At 40.3% G+C, this 19,876-nt stretch overlaps 1 protein-coding gene across 4 annotated transcripts in view; it reads right to left on the minus strand.

The window, feature by feature from the left end:
• The window catches only part of diaph2 (diaphanous-related formin 2), a 1,158,885-nt gene that overhangs the window by 1,115,589 nt on the left and 23,420 nt on the right, over positions 1 to 19,876 (minus strand). The gene's annotated exons all lie outside the window — the stretch shown is intronic.

The raw sequence follows: 19,876 nt of genomic DNA on the forward strand, positions 1-19,876 counted from the left end.
ATAGTTTATATATCAATGATGAAATATTAACATTGCAACACATGCCAATACGGCCTTTTTAGTTTACTAAATTACAATTTTAAATTTCCCGGAAGTTTCGTCTTCGAAACGTCGTGTAATGATGACGTGTACGCAAGACGTCACGGGTTTTTAGGAAGTATGAGCGCTGCGGACACACAGCTAAAAGTCGTCTGCTTTAACGGCATAATTATACAGTGTTTTGGACATCTGTGTTGCTGAATCTTTTGCAATTTGTTCAATTAATAATGGAGAAGTCACAGTAGAAAGATGGAGTTGGGAAGCTTTAGCCTTTAGCCACACAAACACATTCCTTATTTAAAATTCCTGGAGGTGAAACTTTCCTATGGATCAGAGTGCGGTCAAGAGAACATGGATCCCTACCAAATGTCAACCAGCAGGTTTCGGTGAGAAATTTGTGGTTAAAAAGTCAGTTCTTACCGGAGCAAAGCTGAGCTTGTGCCATCCATAGCTGTTGTCGACTCCCCTGGAGTCGACACTGCGCGTCAAGACACCCGTGGAGACACCCTTCCAACTATCAGGTACTATTTAACTCACTAAAACACTGGCAACACAATAGAAAGATAAGGGATTTCCCAGAATTAACCTAGTAAATGTGTCTAAAAACATCGGAATCCGTCCCAATGCAATTTTTTTTCTAGTCCGTCGCTATCAATATCCTCAAACAGGAATCTTTCATCCTTGCTCAAATTAATGGGGAAATTGTCGTTTTCTCGGTCCGAATAGCACTTTTTGTAGGAGGCTCCCATTAAAATCAATGTGGATATGTGAGGAGCCATCAAACATATGACGTCATTGTCTGTGACTTCCGCTAGAGGCAAGGCTTTTCTCTTAACACCGAAAGTTGCAAACTTTATCGTCGATGTTCTCTACTAAATCCTTTCAGCAAAAATATGGCAATATCGCGAAATGATCCAGTATGACACACAGAATGGACCTGCGATCCCCGATTAAATAAGAAAATCTCATTTCAGTAGGCCTTTAAAAAAGTAGTTTTATACTTGTGAGGTTGATGACACAGCTTTGCAACAGTTGATATTCTAGTTTCAAGCATGTTTTACTCAATATAGGTCATCAAATCTCAGCAACAAGCTGTAATATCTTACTGAGATCATTTAGGACCAAAACCATTAAAACAAGTAAAACACTAACATAAAATCTGCTTAGTGAGAAGAATTATCTTATCAGCCAGAAAATAAGCAAAAATCACCTTTATTTGAGATATTTCATCTTACTTAGATTTTAGTTTTTGCAGTGTGCACACCAAATCAATTTTTTTTGCCCTCAAGTGACACGGATCGAAAAAAAATTGCCAATCGAAACTCTCAAAAGAGCTTCAAATCGGATCTTTTGGCATCATACTCAGGCCACATCAGGAAGTAATCCTGAATTCGATTGGAATCTGATTAAATGTGACTTCAATCTAAACGCAATGTGATCCAAATGTGACTTTTTCGTCAGCTTTGGGCGAGCTACGTCACCCGTGTGCGCCGGAAAGACGCAGTCACAAGTGGAAGTGGATATTCCATCACAACATCTGGTTTCGGTGAAGAAAGTCTTTTTAAGAGGACCGAATTTTCGGTGAATAGCGCACAAATAATAGGTTATATGTACTATGTGAATATAGACCGCATTGACAAACAAAATACTTTCTGGAGGAAAGTTCTGTGGTCAGATGAAAAAAACATTGAGCTGTTTGGCCACAATACCCAGCAATATGTTTGGAGGAGAAAAGGTGAGACCGTTAATTCTAGGAACACCATACCTCCCGTTTAGCACGGTGGTGTTAGTATTATGCTTAGCAGTATCTGCCCCAAGTGGAAGAGTTCAAGTACATGGAAGTCTTGATCACGAGTGAGGGAAGAGTGGATCGTGAGGTCGACAGGCGGATCGGTGCGGCGTCTTCAGTAATGCGGACGCTGTTTCGATCCGTTGTGCTGAAGAAGGAGCTGAGCCGGAAGGCAAAGCTCTACGTTTCCATCCTCACCTGTGGTCATGAACTTTGGGTTATGACCAAAAGGACAAGATCACGGGTACAAGCGGCCGAAATGAGCTTCCTCCGCCAGGTGGCGGAGCTCTGCCTTAGAGATAGGGTGAGAAGCTCTGTCATCCGGGAGGAACTCAAAGTAAAGCCGCTGCTCCTTCACATCGAGAGGAGCCAGATGAGGTGGTTCGGGCATCTGGTAAGGATGCCACCCGAATGCCTCCCTAGGGAGGTGTTTAGGGCACGTCCAATCGGTAGGAGGCCACGGGGAAGACCCAGGACATGTTGGGAAGACTATGTCTCCCGGCTGACCTGGGAACGCCTTGGGATCCCCCGGGAGGAGCTGGACGAAATGGCTGGGGAGAGGGAAGTCTGACACTTGACAACCGTAATTTGTCAAGTGTGGGGCAAAAGCGTTGCCACAAAAAGTAGCTGCACTGCTAATATGTAACATCATTTGAAAAGTCACCTGCGAGAGAATGAAGAGTGTTTACTCCGAATGTCAACATTTCTGTTCTGTGCCACACCAACAAAATACAGAGGCAACCATTTCCACATCAACACCAGACAAAAGAAGTAGTGAACAACATAAGGAGATAACGTCCACAGGAACCTACCACATAGCGATTTGATTTCCTATTATGCAGCTCATTTTTATTTGACAATTATTGAAATATCTTGTGTGACATCATGCACAAAAGTGCACTTTATTTGTTTTTAACTATTGTAGTAGCGTTCTGTACAAAAAGTGCACTTTAATTTAGTGCTGTTTTGATATGTCATCTTAGTGACATCATGCACAAAAGTGCACTAATAGCTTGTTTTAAAATGTCTGACAATCTTGCACTTTCTGTTTTGGAAATGACATGAATGTTTGTGCCACTGCTTAATAACTGTTTAATAAATACACTTTTGGTCAATTGACTTAGTTGTGGTTTCCTTCTCTGCATGAAAGTTTAAAATGAACATATATTAATGCAGAATGAACATGAATGTTTGAATGTAGACACATAGAATCATCATACTGCTGTGATTATATGCATCAAGTGTTCATTCAGGGCTAAGGCAAAATATTGAGATATTTATCGTGTATCGTGACATGGCCTAAAAACATCGAAATATTAAAAGAAGACCATATCACCCGGCCGTAGCTTCAAGTGACCAAATGTGTGTTGAAACACATCCAAGACAGCTATTTTTTAAAGGCCTACTGAAATTAGATTTTCTTATTCAAACAGGGATAGCAGATCCGTTCTATGTGTCAAACTTGATCAGTTTGCGATATTGCCATATTTCTGCTGAAATGATTTAGTAGAGAACATCGACGATAAAGTTCGCAACTTTTGGTCGTTAACAGAAAAGCCGTTGATGGCTCCTCGCATATTCACATTGTTTTTAATGGGAGCCTCCAACAAAAACAGCTATTCGGACCGAGAAAACGACAATTTCCCCATTAATTTGAGCAAGGATGAAAGATTCGTGTTTGAGGATCTTGATAGCGACGGACTAGTAAAAAAAAAAAATCCAGTTAAAAAAAAACGCGATTGCATTGGGACAGATTCAGATATTATTAGACACATTTACTAGGATAATTCTGGGAAATCCCTTATTTTTCTATTGTGTTGCTAGTGTTTTAGTGAGTTTAATAGTACCTGATAGTTGGAAGGGTATATCCATGGGTGTGTTGATGCCAGTGTCTGATGGAAGTTGACGGCAGCTGTATGGACGGCACAAGCTCAGTTGATCTCCGGTAAGTGGCGACTTTTTAACCACAATTTTCTCACCGAAAACTGCTGGTTGACATTTGGTTGGGATCCATATTCGCTTGACCGCTCTGATCCATAGTAAAGTTTCACCTCCAGGAATTTTAAACAAGGAATCCCCGTGTGTTTGTGTGGCTAAAGGCTAAAGCTTCCCAAATCCATCTTTCTACCCTGACTTCTCCAATATTAATTGAACAAATTGCAAAAGATTCAGCAACACAGATGTCCAAAATACTGTGTAATTATGCGGTTAAAGCAGACGACTTTTAGTTGTGTGTGTGCGCAGCGCTAATATTTCCTAAAAACTATTCATAGCTGTATGTAGACGTGTCTGGTTGTATCTGGTGCTTTAATGTCTTTAATGTCCTCTGTGTTCTTTGATGTTTCCCTCTTACACACATGTAAGAGGGATGTGTACTATGGCTATGAGTCGTTGTTTTTTTCCCTTGGCCTCAGTCTGCACCCCCTTTCCAGGGCCCAGGCTAAGACCGATTTTTTTATTTTATTTTAATCTTCTATTTTTTTCTCCCATTCCCCCCCTTGTTAACCTGTATCTAATCTTTTTTGTAAGGGGCGCTGGAAGCCGGCAGAGCCGTCGGTGATCCTGTTCTGTCTCCCTGTAATGTTTGTCTGATCTTGAATGGGATTGTGCTGAAAATTAAAATTTTCCTGACGGAATAAATAAAGTACTATCCATCTGTCTATCCATCTATAAACTATCAGACTGCGTGGTCGGTAGTAGTGGGTTCAGTAGGCCTTTAAGGCAGCAGTAAGCTCCAGGGCCATACGCCGAGGCGCATGGCAGTAAGCTAATGAATAGAGACCTGGGCTTCTAATGGCCATAAAGGCCGCCTCCAGGCCGTGGATTTCTCCACCGTTGCAATCAGCAAACGAGCGAGCAAACAGTTTGGCTTTGAACCTGGACCTCCCTCTGTGCGCCTCCATCAGCTGTCGCCGGCGGCAACATGCTTAAAAATGGCAGAACGACAAAGTATCGTCGAGCCTCTATGCAGGTTTGACGTGTCGGCCCGACGCTGCTTTGTGGAAATCAGTAGTTACACGCACTTTGACACACGTCTTCCAACAGCTATAAACGTGACATGGGCGACAACTTTCTCCCCGTTGCTAAATCTGACCATTTATGGCGTCATTAGCGCCGGCGTTCAATAGCGGGCTAAAACTGTGTGAAACACGAGCTAATTTCCGCACAGCGTACTTAAACATTTTCTAATCTGTTTAACAACAATCAAACCACTGGTTGGCTAATTGCCTTGACTTGAGGGTCTTTCCTTGCCCATTATCTTGGCAACATTGCAACAATGCAATTTAACAATCAAGCTTACATGTCCTCGGGGCATCTCACACTTATTAAAGTAAACTTTTTCATCATAATAAATGTTTATTAGCAAACACCATCCTACTCTTATAAAAAAAAAAAAAAAAAAAGCTAACCAAATTAGTGCGGAGTCTTCCCTTAATAAAACAATATTGACTCAAAGCAGCTCCGCCTGACTAAGCCAACACACTAAGTTAGGATGTGCATGCACACATACTATAAATACAACAATAAATGTTATTTTCCTGATAATACACATGGATTATCTTTTTATACCACAAGTAAATGCACAATGTAAAAACAAACGTGCACTATTTTGGTTTGACAACGTTGCGCAGCATTTAGCCGAGGCAATAACTGTTATTCCCGACCGATTTAACTGGACCATCTGTATGATGTCATTTTAACTCGCCCACCGGAACCGTCACGATAAAGTCAGCCATATACGAGTTTGGGAACAAATCAGGCTTTAGTTTTAATGGGTTCTAATAATACGAGAGGATCAGCGGGATGGAGGAGTTTTGTGGCTGGCAACTTAACCCTTGTGTAATGTTCATATTGTTGTTCCTCAGCCAGCGTTTGTGGGTCTGATGGACCCGTTGCATTTTGTGGCTTTTAATGCCTCACAATCGGACACTTTTATGTTAAAATACTGATAAGATGTTTACCTGAGAGAGCCCTGAAATCCAAATATTTTAAAATGTATTTCCGTGAGAGCAATATAATGTTTCTTAACACTGAATATAACTAAATGCCTGTATTTTTTTTTTAGTAAGACCAACATTTTTAGAGTATTGTAGGTCTCTTATTATTTTTAATACAATTGTTATTCTGAAGCTAACCAATAATAAATAAAATACTTCTTACCATGAATGCGACTTCTTGAACAGGTGCATTAAAACACAGATATTTTATCAATGTGAATACCAGCCTAGTTAGGTAGGTAGGTAATGTCAAGTACAACAAAACTTTGTTGATTGACTGATTGATTTGATTAGACAAACAAACATTGTTTAGGGTCACAGAACAGCTATGGGGGGAAAAAAACTCCAAAGCAAAGCATATATATGCTTTGTATTACAACATACAACTCCAGACTTGCAACAGAGGGCAGGAAGTGGGGGCTACGGTGGCGGGCTGCAGCTCTTCAGGCACTGCCCGGCCGTCCATCACCCCTAAGGGATTCGTGTCAAAGGCGTTGGATGAATCATTCATTACTTGTCGTGTTAAGCAATGTCAGCTAAGATTTATCTTGAGAGCCAGATGCAGTCATCAAAAGAGCCACAGGTTCCCTACCCCTGCCTTATCCCAATAAACATCTGTTCAGCATTTTAACATTAAAGTGTTTAAATGTGAGGCATTAAAAGCCACAAAATGCAACGGGTCCATCAGACCCAGAAACGCAGGCTGAGTAACAACAATACGAACGTTGCACGGAAAATTTCTCAGCCAGTTTCCGCATCCCACAGGGATTCTTCTTTTGTGTTTCTGCACCGACCGTTCCCACACAAGGTTGTAACATTGTTTGTCAACACTGTCTGCTCTCATTTTCTCGCACATTTGACCCTCTAATGTTCTGTGTACCTACACTCTGTCCTTCTCCTGTCTTGTGTGTGGTACACAGAACATCTATTTCCACACTTATATTAGCCCCTGGTCCAGTGGACCCGGACGTCTTATATGTAATAGAAATGTGTAGGGGGGGTGTATGGTGTGTGGTCATTAAATATGTATTTTGATATGTTCTTCACAGAAAATGAGCCAAAGTCAGTGAGTCTCAGTCTGAAAAATTCATTAATTGTATGATTTTTCTTTTAATAAAAAATTAAAACCGGTCCCACAGACCCGGACACCACACAAGGGTTAAAGGGGAGCTGCCTTCTTTTTTTAGATTTTGCATATAAAGTTCACAAACATCATGGGCCCGTTTACACCGCACACCAAATAGGAAGTTTTTTGCCCTCAAGTAACATAGATCGGATTTTTTTTTGCCAAGCGAAACGCTCCAAAGTGCTTCAAATCTGAACTTTTGGCATCGGATTCAGGCCACATCAGGAATGTACAATATACACACTGCAAGTGTATATAAAATGTAGTAACAGACATCTTCATAACAATATGTAATATGTACAATATACACACTGCAAGTATATATATAATGTAGTAAGATACATATTCATAACAATATCTGATATGCTTTATATACACACTGAAAGTATATATATAATGTAGTAACAGACACCTTCATAACAATATGTAATATGTAAAATTTTTACTGTATTTTAGTCATTTGATTTCCGTTTCCATAACAGCGCTCTTCCAACTTCTGGCAACAAATGTGTGTTCCTACTTCCGGAAACAGACGTGACTATGTTTTCTAATCACGGCAGACTTGGTAACAGACAACAAAGACAACTATTTTCGGACAAATGAGGATTCACAACCTTATCATTTTGAAGCTGAATATACAGAGGATGAACTTCCGCTTCTAGAAGCCAGGACAAACGAAGGGTGAGACGGAAGCCGAGAGAATGAGGTGAAAGTAAATGTGGAATTCGAAGCCAAGCTATTTCCACATAAATGGAGTGCTTACCCAAATAAACCAGAAAAAACATTTTCAGTCAGTACAGATTGGTGTTTTATCGCATTGTGTTGTGCATTACAAACTCAAACATGTTTCGTGCTGATGTAAAAGCTAGCTTATATCGCTTTCCGTAGCTTGCCTTTACAGCTATTACCGAAGCATGGCACGCTAAAAAAACGTTCCTCTGTGTTCGCTCTTACAATAACAATGTTGCTACAGTTGGGTAGTTATTAGGTTATGGAACGTAAATGAAGTATTGTTAACGGTTTTTGAAAGCATTTTTAAACTGATTTAGAAGTATATTGATTGCTCCCATTAGATGCATTGCTAGCCACCTAGAACAAGCCATTTTTTACATGTTAGAAAGCAATAAAAAAACTACTTTTGTCTTCTTGTCTTTCATGAAGATTGTGAACGATAGGCAAAAAATAGTGCAGTTCCACTTTAACACAATGGCTTTGTCTCCCTCTGCAGTCACTTGTGTATAGATGGACTTAAAATACTGTTGAGCAGAGGCCCAAACCCCTCAGGCTTTATAACAAGAATTGAATTGTCTGGTTGAAACAACAATTTATTCCAAAAGTTTAGAAAGAGTTTTTGCGCGAGGGTTCCCGACGAGTGGTGGTAAGAAAATGTCACATCAGCAGAAATATTCCGGAGGCTGCTCGAGGAGATTGGTGTTGTGACACTGGTGGCGTGCTGTGTTTCATTTTTAATGCAAGACCAGTGGGTTGGCATTGTTTCTTCGCTTGCAACAAAATTGGAAAACAAATACTCGAGCTGGAAAAGCATTTAGAAGGTGCGGGGGGAAAGAAAAAAACAGTTTTTGAGTTGAGTTGCCAGAAAAATAAGGCTCGGTGAATATAAAGTTTAATATTAACAAATATGTTTTCCTAGACCACAACACCAAATCCAGAACTCTTTTAAGCCTTTGGACTTAATGAGACAGTAATGAACGACCACTTTCTGATAAAATTGCTTTAGTTAGCCCGGATTTCTTTCGGAAAAATTAAAGGCTAAACTTTCCAGGACGTACTGTACATCCTCATTCCGAGGAATCTGCTCAAATAAAACTGTGGATAATCCACTTGAATAAAAAGGCACTACACCTCAAATAGGTTTTACACTGCGATTTGAAGACAAAGTGTGGCTCCTGTTGTATGTTATGTGTAGCTGTTGGCTTCCCGATGGACCAGACTCCCACGTTACCAATTTAAAAATTCAATAATCAAACCCACTCGACATCCATTGCACCCCTGAAAGGGGTATTCCTACATCTGCGATCCCTTCTCAAGGTTTCATCTTTCTCCCCAATCGTTTAACAAACAACAAAAATCAATGGTGCAAATCCAAATGGTGCTTTAAAATTAAATATAACAACAGGACGTACAAACACTTAAGAAGTGGACATAAGAACAAGACATAAAAACACTTAATTCTGGATTCCTACGCTTTGAACCCTGCGGCTTATACAAACCCCGTTTCCATATGAGTTGGGAAATTGTGTTAGATGTAAATATAAATGGAATACAATGATTTGCAAATCATTTTCAACCCATATTCAGTTGAATATGCTGCAAAGACTATATATTTGATGTTCAAACTGATAAACCTTTTTTTTTTTGCAAATAACCCTTAACTTTAGCATTTGATGCCAGCAACACGTGACAAAGAAATTGGGAAAGGTGTCAAAAAATACTGAAGTTGAGGAATGCTCATCAAACACTTATTTGGAACATCTTACAGGTGTGCAGGATAATTGGGAACAGGTAGGTGCCATGATTGGGTATAAAAGCAGCTTCCATGAAATGCTAAGTAATTCACAAACAAGGATGGGGCGAGGGTCACCAATTTGTAAGCAAATTTTGAACAGTTTTAGAACAACATTTCTCAACGAATTTATGGATTTTACCATCTATGGCCCGTAAAATCATCAAAAGGTTCAGAGAATCTGGAGAAATCACTGCACGTAAGCGATATTACGGACCTTTGATCCATCAGGCGGTACTGCATCAAAAACCGACATCAGTGTGTAAAGGATATCACCACATGGGCTCAGGAACACTTCATAAAACCACTGTCAGTAACCACAGTTGGTCGCTACATCTGTAAGTGCAAGTTAAAACTCTACTATGCAAAGCGAAAGCCATTTATCAACCACACCGAGGAACGCCGCCGGCTTCGCTGGGCCCGAGCTCATCTAAGATGGACTGATGCAAAGTGGAAAAGTGTTCTGTGGTCTGACGAGTCCACATTTCAAATTATATTTGGAAACAGTGGACGTGGTGTCCTCCCATACAAAGAGGAAAATAACCATCCGGTTTGTTATAGGCGCTAAGTTCAAAAGCCAGCATCTGTGATGGTATGGGGGTGTATTAGTGCCCAAGGCATGGGTAACTTACACATCTGTGAAGGCACCATTAATGCTGAAAGGTCCATACAGGTTTTGGAGTAACATATGTTGTCATCCAAGCAACGTTATCATGGACGCCCCTGCTTATTTCAGCAAAACAATGCCAAGCCACATGTTTCAACAGTGTGGCTTCGTAGTAAAAGAGTGTGGGTACTTTCCTGGCCCGCCTGCAGACCAGACCTGTCTCCCATCGAAAATGTGTGGCACATTATGAAGCGTAAAATACGAAAACAAAACCCCGGACTGTTGAACAACCGCAGCTCTACATAAAACAAGAATGGAAAAGAATTCCACTTTCAAAGCTTCAACAATTAGTTTCCTCAGTTCCCAAACGTTTATTGAGTGTTGTTAAAAGAAAATTTGATGTACCACAGTGGTGAAAATGCCCTTTCCCAACTACTTTGGCACGTGTTGCAGCAATGAAATTCTAAGTTAATTATTATTTGCAAAAAAAATAAAGTTTATGAGTTTGAACATCAAATATCTTGTCTTTGTAGTGCATTCAATTGAATATGGGTTGAAAAGGATTTGCAAATCATTGTATTCTGTTTATATTTACATACAACACAATTTCCCAACTCATATGGAAACGGGGTTTGTAAAATGAGGTTTATATACCGATGCACTTAATAGTCCGGAAAATACAGTGAATTGTAAAGATAAGAACAGGACATGGAAACACTTAAAGTGTCAACATAAGTTATACATGTAAACAAACTGTTGAGTCACAGTCCACACAACGGTGGGTTCGAGGGCCGCTGAAATTAGTAGGTCAAAACGGCGCCTGCTAAATACTCTCATCAGTGAAACATAAACATATTAAACAATGGGCTTTCTAACAATTAGGAAGGTTTGTGTCGTGTTTGTCCTCTTACAGAAACCATATCACAACAAAAAATATATATATCTAACACGTTTTTTTTCCATTTCCCTACATTTTTGAAAAAGCTCCATGAAGTCACCAGGGTGCCGTTCAAGAGCCGCATGTGGCTCTAGAGTTGCGGGTTGCTGACCCCTGGATTAGGAGAACAGATTAAAAAAAAAAAAAAAAAAAGTATTGTGGCTTTGTCCATTTGCGTATTTTGCATGATTGAACCAGAAAGACGGCGAGTGATAACGTTCCAAAGTTCAAACACCAGCGCCTTGCAGACCATAATCTATCCGCTGAAAACTGCACTTTTAACCTCATATATGATTTGTTATGTGTCTTTGTAGACTCGGGTAGATTTTACACTGACGAGGGTGCACATTGTTGAATTTCTGGCATCACAGTGCACCAAATACCAACGGGATTACTCAATTAAAAACTGTCTGAATAAATCCTTGTCAGAACTAATTAAGTTTATTTTTTTGTTCCAAATGGCGGCTTTTGTGAACACAGTCAGGAGGTGCCCAACACAGAGCAACCTGTGTAAATTTCAAAAAGCTATGAAAACATGGCAAAATTGCAGTCAGTCACATTTAGAGTAGTGTTCGAGTGCCCTCTTTGAAACATTAGAAAAGGAAGGTCACGGGCATTCAATGTTGGTTTTGCCGCTTACGTGCAGTGATTTCTCCAGAATCTCTGAACCTTTTAATGATATTACAGACCGTAGATGGTTAAAATCCCTCAAGTCCATGCAATAGCTTGTAGAGAAATGTTCTTAAAGGCCTACTGAAATTAGATTTTCTTATTCAAACGGGGATAGCAGGTCCATTCTATGTGTCATACTTGATCATTTCGCGATATTGCCATATTTTTTGCTGAAAGGATTTAGTAGAGAACATCGACGATAAAGTTCGCAACTTTTGGTCGCTAATAAAAAAGCCTTGCCTTTACCGGAAGTAGCAGACGATGTGCGCGTGACGTCACTGGTTGTAGGGCTCCTCACATCTGAACGTTGTTTATAATGTAGGCCTCCAGTAGCAAGAGCGAATCGGACCGAGAAAGCGACAATTAATTTGAGCGAAGATGAAAGATTCGTGGATGAGGAAATTTAGAGTGAAGGACTACCAAAAAAAAGGCGATTGCATTGGTAGCGATTCAGATGTTTTTAGACACATTCACCAGGATAATTCTGGGGAATCCCTTACTTTCTATTGTGTTGCTAGTGTTTTAGTGAGTTAAACAGCACCTGATAGTCGGAGGGGTGTGGCCACGGGTGCGTTGACGCCAGTCTCTGAGGGAAGTCACAAAGCTGCAGCAGGACAGAAGCTCCGCTGATCTCCGGTAAGAGGAGACTTATTTCCACAATTTTCTCACCGAAAACTGCCGGTCGACATGTAGTCATGATCCATGTTCGCTTGACCGATCTGATCCATAGTAAAGCTTCACCTCCGGGAATTTTAAACAAGGAAACACCGTGTGTTTGTGTGGCTAAAGGCTAAAAGCTTCTTACCTACATCTTTCTACTTTGACTTCTCCATTATTAATTGAACAAATTGCAAAAGTTTCAGCAACACAGATGTCCAGAATGCTGTGTAATTTGCGAGATGAAAAGAGACAACTTAGAGCCGTGTGTGGTGCTGGGCTAATATGTCTCCTCCAACCAATAAAGTCACAAACACGCGTCATCATTCCGCGAAGTTTTCAACAGGAAACTCCGCGGGAAATTTAAAATTGTAATTTAGTAAACTAAAACGGCCCTATTTGCATGTGTTGCAATGTTAATATTTCATCATTGATATATAAACTATCAGACTGCGTGGTCGGCAGTAGTGGGTTTCAGTAGGCCTTTAAACTGTTCAACAATTTGCTCACGCATTTGTTCACAAAGTGGTGACCCTCGCCCCGTCCTTGTTTGTTCAAGGAAGCTGCTCTTATACCCAACCATGGCACCCACCTGTTCCCAGTTAGCCTGTTCACCTGTGGGATGTTCCACATAAGTGTTTGATGAGCATTCCTCAAATTTCTCAGTCTTTTTTGCCACTTTTTTGAAACATGTTGCAGGCATCAAATTCCAAATGAGCTAATATTTGCAAAAAAATAACGTTTACCAGTTCGAACGTTAAGTGAAACAAAAACGAGGTGAAAGCTGATGAGAACAAAAACGTTTTTTAAACTGCCATTATCCTGATTTCAATTCAGTTCCATGACCGTTAGCAGCTCCATCCTTCCATCCATCTTCAACTGCTTATACAGAATCAGGTCGTGGGGACCCCCAGACTTCCCTCTCTGAGATTTCCATGACGTAACCTTGTCTTTGTGCATTCCTGCTCGCTATTTCCAAGCATGTGGCTCAACAGTAACTCAACACCAATACGTTTCACCACGCTAGGGAATGGGCCGAGGGTCCGACGCGTTACTATTGCGTTGACTTTGACAGCCCTAGTATTTACATGTTGAACTTAACTATGTTCATGTCAATGAATACACATTGTCCCGTTTCAAATAATTATAATAACACAGACATGCCAAGGTTCAATGGGGCAAAAAAGTATTTAGTCAGCCACCGATTGTGCAAGTTCTCCCACTTAAAATGAGGACAGAGGTCTGTAATTTTCATCATAGGTACACTTCAACTGTGAGAGACAGAATGTGGAAAAAAAATCCAGGAATTCACATTGTAGGAATTTTAAAGAATTTATTTGTAAATTATGGAGGAAAATAAGTATTTGGTCAACCATTCAAAGCTCTCAGTGATGGAAGGAGGTTTTGGCTCAAAATCTAACGATACATAGCCCCATTCATTCTTTCCTTAACACGGATCAATCGTCCTGTCCTCTTAGCAGAAAAACAGCCCCAAAGCATGATGTTTCCACCCCCATGCTTCACAGTAGGTCTGGTGTTCTTGGGATGCAACTCAGTATTCTTCTTCCTCCAAACACGACGAGTTGAGTTTATACCAAAATGGATACATGGATGATACAGCAGAGGATTGGTAGAATGTCATGTGGTCAGATGAAACGAAAATTGAACTTTTTGGTATCAACTCAACTTGTCGTGTTTGGAGGAAGAAGAATACTGAGTTGCATCCCAAGAACACCATACCTACTGTGAAGCATGGGGGTGGAAACATCATGCTTTGGGGCTGTTTTTCTGCTTAGGGGACAGGACGACTGATCCGTGTTAAGGAAAGAATGAATGAATTTGAGCCAAAACCTCCTTCCATCAGTGAGAGCTGTGAATGGTTGACCAAATACTTATTTTCCACCATAATTTACAAATAAATTCTTTAAAATTCCTACAATGTGAATTCCTGGATTTTTTTTCCACATTCTGTCTCTCACAGTTGAAGTGTACCTATGATGAAAATTACAGACCTCTGTCATCATTTTAAGTGGAAGAACTTGCACAATTGTTGGCTGACTAATTACTTTTTTGCCCCACTGTATGTCAAAGACCAATCTTAGTTTAAAATCATTGTTTACAAATGATAATGAGAACAGTTGTTGAACAGGATGTTGTGAAGAAAACTGTAGCTATTTTGAATTAACTAGAATATAAAACATGATTTCAGTTATTTCACCTTTTTTTTGTGTTCATTTAAAGTTTTGATGCCTTCAGTGACAATCTACAATGTAAATAGTCATGAAAATAAAGAAAACGCATTGAATGAGAAGGTGTGTCCAAACTTTTGGCCTGTACTGTATCTCACTGGGAAGAGAAACAGTTTTCCTCACCATATCCTGTTCAACAACTGTTCTCATTATCATTTGTAAACAGTGATTTCAACACTATTTTTACACAAAAAAAATTTATACACTGAATTTTAAAACACTGTATTTTTTATTTGTATTTAAACTTACTTTTGAAAACACTATTTTAACAAAGAGTATTTTAAAACACTATATTTTAACAAACTTAATTTTAAAACACTGTATGTTGACCAGCTGTTTTTTATTGCACTGTATTTTAAAACATTGTAATTTAATACACTATGTTGTATTTTGAAACACTGTTTTTTACACTAGTTGTTTATGCACTGAATTTTAAAACACTATTTTAACAAAATGATATTTTAAACCGTGTATTTCAGCAAACTGAATTTGTAAACACTGTATTTTTAACAAAACCATTTTTACACAGATTGTTATGCACTGAATTTTAAAACACTGTATTTAAACAAGCTAACTTTTTAACAGTATTTTAAAACACTATTTTTTACACTGGTTTTTTATGCTCTGAATTTTAAAACACTATTTTAACAAAGTTATATTTTAAACATTGTATTTCTGTCAGAGTTTGTTGTTGACGAACCCCAAGATGCAGAGAGCGAGTGAGGCATTTTGCAGGAAAATATGATTTAATAAAAATACTGAGACAAAAACAAACAAAGGGTACAAACAAAAAGTGCGCACGCGGGCGGAAAACAAACAAAAAGGCCTAGCGTGGAAGCTAGCAGGAAACAGAAGTCGTATTTATAATCTCAAAGCAATCTTGGAAGCAGGGAACAAAAAAAACAGTAAGCTAAAAACATCTAACAAAATATAGCTTACCGCTATGCTGCAAAGATACGACACGACAAGAGCGACACGAAGTGACATCGACAAATCAATAATCCAGCATTCGACTGGAGGACAAAACAGGATTAAATAGGAGCGGGCTGATTGCAACCAGGTGTGGCCAGGTGCCAATCAGCCGCAGCTAAGGGAAAACAGCGCACAGGGGGAAAAAAACAGGAAACAGACAAAATAAGAGCGCTGACAGGAACTAAAAACAGGAAATACTAAACACACGCAGAGGAAAAACTAAAACACAAACAAATTGTCAGTGGCAAGCCTGACAATTTCAACAAATTGAATTTTACAACACTATTATTTAACAAACTGATTTTGTAAACACTTTAAAAACTGTGATGAAGTGGCGACTTGTCCAGAGTGTACGACGCCTTCCGCCCGAATGCAGCTGAGATAAACTCCAGCGACTCCCCCCGCCCCCAACCCCCGCAACTCCAAAAAGGGACAAGCGGTAGAAAATGGATGGATGGATGGATTTTAAACTAGGATTGGTCTTTGACATACCTTGGCATGTCTGTGTTATTGTACTTTTTTGAAATGGGAAAATGTGTATTCATTGACATGAACATAGTTAAAGACCTACTGAAACCCACTACTAGCGACCACGCAGTCTGATAGTTTATATATCAATGATGAAATATTAACATTGCAACACATGCCAATACGGCCTTTTTCGTTTACTAAATTACAATTTTAAATTTCCCGCAGTTTCTTTTTGAAAATGCCACGGAATGATGACGCGTATGATGACGCAAGTTTGTGACGTCTGGGGTTGTAGCGGACATATTAGCCCAGCACCACACACGGCTAAAAGTCGTCTCTTTTCATCGCATAATTACACAGTAATTTGGACATTTGTGTTGCTGAATCTTTTGGAATTTGTTCAATTAATAATGGAGACTATAAAGAATAATGCTGTTGGTGGAGAGCGGTGGATTGCAGCTGCCTTTAGCACCAAAAAACACCCGGTGTTTCTTTGTTTGTTGTGAAGCTTTAACACAGAGCGGTCAAGCGAACATGTTTCTCTACGTCAACTAGCAAGTTTTTGGATGGGAAAATTGTGATATTAAGTCTGCTCTTACCGGAGACATCAGTGGATTACACCTCCTCCAACTGCAGCTCAAAAAGGCAGCTGTGATCTTGGCTCATCGGCTTCTCTCAGAGACACTGGCGTTCACCGCAGCCATCCGACTTTCAGGTATGACTTTACAGTCTCACTAAAACGCTATTAAAACAATAAGCAGATAAGGGATCTTCCAGAATTATCCTAGTAAATGTGTCTAATTACATCTGAAACGGTTTGGAGCCGTCGCCTTTTCTTTTTTTCGTGCTTCACTCTAACTTTCCTCATCCACAAATCTTTCATCCTCGCTCAAATTAACGTGGAAATTGTCGCTTTCTCGGTCCGAATAGCTCTTGCTGCTGGAGGCTATGATTATAAACAATGTGAGGATGTGAGGAGCCCTGCAACCCGTGACATCACGCGCACATCGTCTGCTACTTCCGGTACAGGCAAGGCTTTTTTATTAGCGAGCAAAAGTTGCGAACTTTATCGTTGATGTTCTTTACTAAATCCTCTCAGCAAAATTATGGCAATATCGCAAAATGATCAAGTATGACACATAGAATGGACCTGCTATCCCCGTTTAAATAAGAACATCTCATTTCAGTAGGCCTTTAAGTTCAACATGTTAATACTAGGGATGTCAAAGTTAACGCGGTGGTAACGCGTTGGACCCTCGGTCCATTCCGTAGCGTGGTAAAACATATTGGTGTTAAGTTACTGTTGAGCCACATGCTCAAAAAATAGCGAGCAAGAATGCACAAAGACAAGGGTACGTTATGGAAATCTCAGATCCAAAGCCATGGCAAGCCGTTATCCCGAAAATAAAGACAACACATTGAATGAGGAGAAGGTGTGTCCATACTTTTGGCCTGTACTGTATCCGAGCATCTGTTTGAGGGGAGCTGAAATTGACAGACTCGAATCAAGGATGAAGGACTTATTAGTGCACCACACAGGCTTGGCGCATGAAAGTTGCAAGTCAGCATGCAAAGGCACATTCGATTAAAAAATAAGAATTAGAACCACCTTACAAATTGAGCTGCAGAAGGATTTATCTGAATCCGAAGACAGCTTTGACAAAATAAACATTTCCTTTGTATATATTTCTCCAATGCCTTTACATGGGCCTGACTGATGAGCCAGAGTGGTGGGCCTGTTCTTTCATTTCAAGCGGGCACTGGCACCGCATCCAGTTTCCAAAAACGGCCGCCATTGAAAAAGGGTAAGCAACACAAAAGCCAGCCCTGCGAACTGAATGGCTTTTCACTGGGAGACGTGACCATGTGACTGCAAACGAGCACAGCCAGGGCCTCGGGGTTATCTGTGTCGCTGCACTCGGAGAGCAAATCTCTTGTACATTAATCCTTGAGAGACCGCATGACACCGGGCCATGATAAAGCTGGACTTTTTGTGAGGAGAAGAGGAAAACGTTATTATCTGGATGCAAAAGTTACTCAAATGCTTCCTGTATTACCATAACTTTGACAAGACAATCTACATATCAGTGAACCAGTTTGTGGCGCCACCTTTGTGTTGTGCTCAAAATACTTTGGAAGACATGCTAGCAAGCATGTCCATCCATTTTTCCACCACTTGTCGCTTTTGGGGTGGCTGGAGCCTATCTCAGCTGCATTCGGGCTGAAGGCGGCGTACACCCGGGCCAACACAGATAGACAGACAACATTCACACTCACATTCACACACTAGGGCCAATTTTGTGTTGCCAATCAACCTATCCCCAGGTGCATGTCTCTGGGAGTGGGAGGAAGCCGGAGTACCCGGAGGGAACCCACGCAGTCACAGGGAGAAAAAGCAAACTCCACAGAATGCACATGAAAATAAAGAATGTGGATTTTACAATATTATCTATGAATGAAAAAACACTGAATATTGACAAGCTATGAACATCACAAACCCTCTGAATCGAAATATTTTATAATAAAGCGAAACACAAAAAAAATGCAACAAACCACTGTCAGTGACTACAGTAAATTTTACCAACTTCGCCACGCCGTCCCCCTTTTTCACTTTGCATCAGTCCATCTTAAATGAGCTCGGGCCCAGCGAAGCCGGCGGCGTTCCTGGGTGTTGTTGATAAATGGCTTTCGCTTTGCATAGTAGAGTTTTAACTTGCACTTACAGAGTCAAAGCGCTTTGGGCTCCTTAAAAAGGGGTAGAAAAGCGCTATACAAGTACAAGTACAACAACAACACAGCAAAATCCCTAGGACGGGATTGAATTAAGGACTGCTCAGGACCTTATGATTCAGATATTCTCAACATTTCAGGGCTCGAATTTAACCACGGCAACTGCCGCGACCGCCCTTGTCTTTCGTCGTAATGCCCCAAAAAATGTACCAACATTTACCATGAACATGCCGAAAGGATATTGCTGAAAAGATTTAGTAGAGAACATCGACGATAAAGTTTGCAACTTTAGGTCGCTAATAAAAAAGCCTTGCCTGTACCGGAAGTAGCAGATGATGTGCGTGTGACGTCACTGGTTGTAGGGCTCCTCACATCTGAACATTGTTTATAATGTGAGCCTCCAGCAGCAAGAGCTATTCGGACCGAGAAAGTGACAATTCCCCTATTAATTTGAGCAAGGATGAAAGATACGTGGATGAGGAAATTTAGAGTGAAGGCCTAGGAAAAAAAAAAAAAAAAGAAAAGGCGATGGCAAGTGAGAGCGATTCAGATGTTTTTAGACACATTTACTAGGATAATTCTGGAAAATCCCTTTTCTTTCTATTGTGTTGCTAGTGTTTTAGTGAGTCAAATAGTACCTGATAGTCAAAGGGGTGTGTCCACGGTGTCTTGATGCCAGTCTCTGAGGGAAGTCACAGCAGCTGCAGCACGACAGAAGCTTCGCAGATCTCCGGTAAGAGGAGACTTATTTCCACAATTTTCTCACTGAAAACTGCCGGTCGACATGTAGTCATGATCCATGTTCGCTTGACCGTTTTGATCCATAGTAAAGCTTCATCTCCGGGAATTTTAAACGAGGAAACACCGTGTGTTTGTGTGGCTAAAGGATAAAATCTTCCCACCTCCATCTTTCTACTTTGACTTCTCCATTAATAATTGAACAAATTCCAAAAGATTCAGCAACACAGATGTCCAAAATACTGTGTAATTGCGCGATGAAAAGAGATGACTTTCAGCCGTGAGTGGTGCTGGGCTAATATGTCCCCTCCAACCAATAACGTCACAAATACGCGTCATTTTCAACAGAAAAACTCCGCGGAAAATT

Source organism: Nerophis ophidion, linkage group LG29, assembly GCF_033978795.1.
Source record: "Nerophis ophidion isolate RoL-2023_Sa linkage group LG29, RoL_Noph_v1.0, whole genome shotgun sequence".
Taxonomy (NCBI): domain Eukaryota; kingdom Metazoa; phylum Chordata; class Actinopteri; order Syngnathiformes; family Syngnathidae; genus Nerophis; species Nerophis ophidion.